Raw genomic sequence first — 6,317 nt, forward strand, 5'->3', positions numbered from 1 at the left:
TTTCTTATGAATATTAACTTAGATTTTTTTTAAAATTTTTTTTGAATGTTGAGATAAGTTTCAAAACTTAAAATTTTTTTTAACACTTATGACTGTTATATCTGAAAAATTCTGAAGAGTGTCTTGAAATTGAATTTTACTTAGACATTATTAAATATTTTACACTTAAAGTTTTTTTTAATTTACCTTAGACTTATTTATATCCTCAATTTTTATGTGATCAAAGGGGGAGAAGTATGTTAAGTCTAGGGGGAGGTAATATAATTTTTTAATTGAAAAATATTTGGACTTAACTGAATATAAATTGTATTACATATGGTTACCCTAACTTAACTTGGGTTGCTCACATCAAAAAGGGGGAGATTGTTGGAACCCCAAGGTGTTTTGATGTGATCAAACAAGCTAAGTTAGGTCCTGCGTTTGTTTAACCCTTGTGTCTAAGTGTGCAGGAGCTTAGGAACACAGGAAGTCGAGCGGAAGACGCGGCTAGCGAGAAAGACGGCACGGGGAGAGAGCCGACCGGCTCGGTGCGTCCGAGGGACGAGGTGTCCGCGGAAGAGTACACCGGTGGACGAGAAGAGCGTGCGCGGCGCTCGAGGGACGAGAAACCGGGAAGGAAGGCTGCTCGAGGAGAAGGCCGGAACATGGGTTCGGGTGAGTCCTATTCCGGAAGGTCGAGATCACCCAAGCTAGCGGAGCCGGAGTGAACAGACCCGGACCAAGACGAGCCGAACTGAGACGAGTTGAACCAGAGTCGAAAAGTCAACTTATGTTGACCTTAGGGCTCCGGGCGCCCGGAACCGACCAGGGCGCCCGGAACCCTTCCGGGCGCCCGGAATCGACTTTTCAACAGGATCGAGTTTTGACTCAATCCGACCGTTGGGGGATAAAATTTATCCCCCAGGGCGCTCGGAACCCTTCCAGGCGCCCGGACCAAGACTATAAATATAGCCTTGGTCCAGAAGCTTACAACGAACTACTTGTAATCCAGTGCTTTCATTTGTGTTATTTCTTTCTGTGCTTTCAACGCTGTAAGAGGCTACTCCGCCCAGAGGAGAATCAATTAGTGCGCCTTCTTTGCCTTGGATTAGCAATCCTCTGATTGCAAACCAAGTAATTCCTCTGTGTCTACTTTCTGTTTTAATTAGTCTCTGCCTTTTTAATTACAAGTTCTTTTAAGTTAGTTGAATATCCGAGAAGGGTTGTTGGTTTTATGTTGTAGGGCAATTCACCCCTCCCCTCTTGCCGGCCTCCAAAGGGACCTACACTTGGCACGGGGAAAAGTCCAAGTATGGAGACTTGGCACGGAAAAGTCCAAGCAGGGAGCTTGGCACGGGAAAAGTCCAAGTATGGAGACTTGGCACGGAAAAGTCCAAGCAGGGAGCTTGGCACGGGAGAAGTCCAAGTATGGAAGCTTGGCATGGGAAGTCGGAGAGGGCTCGGCAGCTCGTTCTCCGGACTAGGTCAGAGAGGGCTCGGTAGCTCGTTCTCTGGACGGGACATGGAATTCGGAGAGGGCTCGGTAGCTCGTTCTCCAGACTAGGTCAAAGAGGGCTCGGTACCTCGTTCTCTGGACCGGACGTGGAAGTCGGAGAGGGCTCGGTAGCTCGTTCTCCGGACTAGGTCATAGAGGGCTTGGTAGCTCGTTCTCTGGACCGGACGTGGAAGTCGGAGAGGGCTCGGTAGCTCGTTCTCCGGACTAGGTCAGAGAGGGCTCGGTAGCTCGTTCTCTGGACCGGACATGGAAGTCGGAGAGGGCTCGGTAGCTCGTTTCTCCAGACTAGGTCAGAGAGGGCTCGGTAGCTCGTTCTCTAGACCGGGAAGGCTTTAGGATTTAGGGCTGGGAAGCTCTAAGGCAATGGATCGGTTTGGTGACCGATCAGTAACCAAACAGTGGTTCGCTGTAGGTTATCAGATCGGTCCACAGACCGATCAGAAAACGATCAGGAAGCTACTGATCGTTGCCTGATCGGTCCACAGACCGATCAGGCTTTAAAGCCAGCCCTCACAGAGATGGCTGACCGGTCTAGGGACCGATCAGCCTAGGGCCTGATCGGTCCATAGACCGATCAGATGGCTCCCAGACCGATCAGGGTGGAGCCTGATCGGTCCAGGCCTAGTCGTTGCGACACAACGGCTAGATTTCTGTGTTGCTCTTTGTCTTCTTCACAGGTGCAGCAGGTGCAGGATATATATCGAGGTCGAGGGCCTCTACAGGAACAGTTCTTGCTCTTCCTCCTTACTGCGATTTGAGCTTTGCTGAGCTCCTCTTTGCTGAAGCTTCGTGTGAGCTTCCCTCGACTGGTTGATCAGCTGTTGTTGGCATCATCCGTGAAGTTGCTGCTTCATCAACGGACTCCAGTCGACGAGAAGAAGGCAAGCAAACTTGGTAGAGTGTATTTACATTCATATTATCCATTGTTTCTTGCTTTATTTCTTGTACTCCTTTATTGCTGTTGCAAAAAAGATTGTGGCGAGGTTTTTCCACCCAGAAGGAGTTCTTATTAGTCGATTTTCCGAGGTCTCATCCACCGACGGATTGATAGGATTCGTCCACCTTACGGACACGCCGAGGAGTAGGAGTATCATCTCCGAACCTCGTTATATCATTGCGTTTGAGGTTTGATCTTCTCCATTTTCATTTCTACTCTTTATTTCCGCTGCGCTAACTCAAATTGTAGGAAGAAACGAGAATTTGGGGTCGGCTATTCACACCCCCCCTCTCTAGCCGCCATCCGAAGGTCCTAACAATATAGGCATACAATTAAAACATCTTTATCCTTACTCTAAATGTATAATGCATGTTCATAAGGACATTTGATGAAGCCTTTCTCTTGCAGGTGCTTGTCTATTCGGCTATTCCATGCCCTTGGTGCTTGCTTCAGCCCGTAGAGAGCCTTCTTCAATTTTAGAACTCTGTCTACTTGTCCTTTAACTTCATAACCTGATGGTTGCTGAATATAGACTTCTTCTTCAAGAACTCCATTTAAAAAAGAAGATTTTATATCCATTTGATGTATTTTCCACTTATTTTGAGCTGCTAAAGCAATGATTAGTCTGATAGTTTCTAATCGAGCAACGAGAGCGAATACCTCATCATAATCAATGCCAGATCTTTTATTGTAGCCTTTTGCCACCAATCTTACTTTATATCTTTCAACTTCTCCTTTGGCATTCTTCTTTATTTTGTACACCCACTTCACACCAATCGCCTTATGTCCTTTAGGAAGTGCCGTTAACTCCCATGTGTCATTCTTCTCTATCGCCTTGATTTCTTCATCCATTGCATCTTTCCACCTTTTGCTTTTTATAGCTTCTTGGAAATCTATAGGCTCGCAATCCACAAAGAGACAAAATAGAGTAAGATTATCTTGATTTTCAGTTACCTCATAAATTTCCCGTAAGCTTCTAAAGCGTGGTACTCTTTCACTTGAAGTTGATGCAGATAAATTCTCTTGAGTACTTCATGTTGGTGTTACTAGTGGAGTAGTAGGCTCCTCTCTTGTTTGCTCTACCCTTGGTTGCTCCACATTTTCTTCTTCAAAGTATGGGAAGAAGTTGTAATCATTATTTTGAGATTCCCAATTCCATTCTTCTTCTTCATTAAATATGACATCTCGGCTGATGATTGTCTTCCCAATATCTGGATTGTATAGCTTATACCCTTTTGAGTTAGTATCATAACCAATAAAAATAAACTTCTTACTTTTATCATCCAATTTGCTTCTTGATTGATCAGGCACATGAACGTGAGCTATACTTCCAAAAACTTTTAGATGAGAAATCCCAGGCTTCCTTCCGCTCCATGCTTCTTGTGGTGTCTTGCCCCACACACTCCTTGTTGGTGATCGGTTGGATAAATATACTGCACATGCAACCGCTTCTGCCCAAAGTTCCTTTGGTAGCCGCTTGCTTTTGAGAATGCTCCTTGCCATGTCAAGGATGGTTCGATTCTTTCTTTCCGCCACTCCATTTTGTTGAGGGGATCTTGGAACTATCAAGGGTCGTCGTATTCCGTTGGCTTCACAAAATTCTTGAAACTCCTTTGAGGTAAATTCTCCTCCTCGATCAGAACGCATAGCTTTGACCTCGAGACCGCTCTCCTTTTCTATGGTAGCTTTAAATTTCTTGAATATGGCGAAGGCCTCCGATTTTTGCTTCAAGAAGTATACCTAAGTTTTCCGAGAAAAATCATCTATGAAAAGAATGAAATAATTACTCTTACTAAGTGAACTTGGCTTTATCAGACCGTAAACATCTGTATGTATAAGTTCAAGAGACTTTTGAGCTCTGGAACTTGACTCCTTTGGAAAACCTCTTCTAAATTGCTTCCCACGTAGGCATGCTTCACATACTTGATCAGGATGTTTGATGTAAGGTAGTCCTCTCACCATCTCCTTCTATGAAAGCAGTTCTAGTCCTCCGAAATTCAGATGTCCAAATCGAAGATGCCATAGCCAAGTGATGTCTTTGTAACAAGCTTTGAGACAGTTGACGACATCATTTTGAATATTAAGTAAGAACATTCTATTTTTTGACATAGGCACCTTAGCAATTAAGCAACCAATATGATCTTTCAAGATGAGCATACCATCTTTTAGATGAATATCATACCCTTTTGCCAAAAGTTGTCCTAAGCTTAGGATGTTGCTCTTCATATTTGGTACAAAGAAAACATTTGAGATAAATTCATGTTTTCCATTCTTCAAACGGATGAGAATGTTACCTTTGCCTTTTACCTCAATCTTTGATTCATCTCCGAAGGATACATTACCACCAACTGATTCATCAAGCTCTACGAACATGTTTCTTTTCCCACACATATGATTGCTTGCACCAGTGTCGAGATACCAAATTGTATCTTCTTCTCTTTCATTATCTTTATATGCTAGCAGTAGGGTGCCATCTTCTTTTTTCCTTTCTTCCATATAATTTACTCTTTCATATACTTTATTCTTGGGTGATCTACATTCTTTTGCATAATATCCAAATTTGTCACAATTGTAGCACTTAACTTGAGATTTATCGTACCTCGAGTTTGTATACCCTCTTCCGCGTCCTCTTGTTGAATGTTCTCCTCTTTCATTGTTGTTGTTAGAGACCCATCCTTGCTCATTAGAACGGCCTCGTCCATATCCACGACCTCTTCCCCGTTGACTTCTATTATTAATGGAGCTTTCATCTTTCTTTGTCGATTGAAGAGTCGTCTTTAGGAGTTGTTGAGTAATTTCTTCATTTATCTTCTTCTTTTCTTCATGGGCTTGTAATGAACCCAGCAGTTGCTCAATCGTCATGACTTGTAGATCCTTGGTCTCTTCGATGATGGTTGTAATGCTATCAAATTTTGAATCCAATGATCGAAGAATTTTCTCAATGATAGTTACTTCTTCTAGTTTCTCACCATTTCTTTTTAGTTGATTGGAAATGGTAGAGACTCTAGAAAAATAATCTGATACTAACTCACCTTCTTTCATACGAAGAGCATCAAATTGACTTCTTAATGTCTGAAGTCGTACCTTTTTTACCTTTTCTTCTCCTTGATATGAGACTTGGAGCTTTTCCCATGCTTGCTTGGCTGAAGTAGCACTTGAAATCTTCTCAAAACCATCCTCATCTAAAGCTTGATAAATGAGGAAGAGAGCCTTCTTGTCTCTCTTTCTTAAATCTCTCAGACTTTCTTTTTCAGTTGAAGATAACGTCGAGTCGTCACGAGGCTCAACATAGCCTTTTTCTATAACTTCCCAAACATCATGAGCTCCAAGAAGCGCCTTCATCTTGATACTCCAATTGTCATAATTACTCGCTTTGAGTACTGGAACTTGGAAGGGAATCATACCTCCATTAGCCATAGCTCTGATACCACTTTGTTGGAAACAGAAATTATGGGAGAAGAAAAAAGAATTATAGAAGGAAAAAATATGGAAGAGGAGAAATAACTCTATGTGGAAAAGGAGTAGAAGAAAATAGACAACTCTACTTGTTTCATTCAGTGAAAAGAAGTACATATTTATAAGCTTATTGGATAAGCACTAATATGAGATAATCATGACATTTTTTATTTTTTATTTTTAAATTCTATCTCCACGAACTATTATCAATTCATCAAGTTCTATCTCTATCCTATCTCTAGTAAAGACTTGTCACCTCATCATTCTATCTCCATAAAATTTATCAACATCTAAAATCAAATTTAATTTTCAACATGCAGTTAGGCGAAGAGGTAACTCCAGATCTGGACATGCAAAAACTAAACGTACGTGTTGGCATATGCACAGGGGAGGCTAAGGGAGGGAGAAGAAATAGCTGTGAAAAGACTA

This window comes from Zingiber officinale, chromosome 3B, assembly GCF_018446385.1.
Source record: "Zingiber officinale cultivar Zhangliang chromosome 3B, Zo_v1.1, whole genome shotgun sequence".
NCBI classification, from domain to species: domain Eukaryota; kingdom Viridiplantae; phylum Streptophyta; class Magnoliopsida; order Zingiberales; family Zingiberaceae; genus Zingiber; species Zingiber officinale.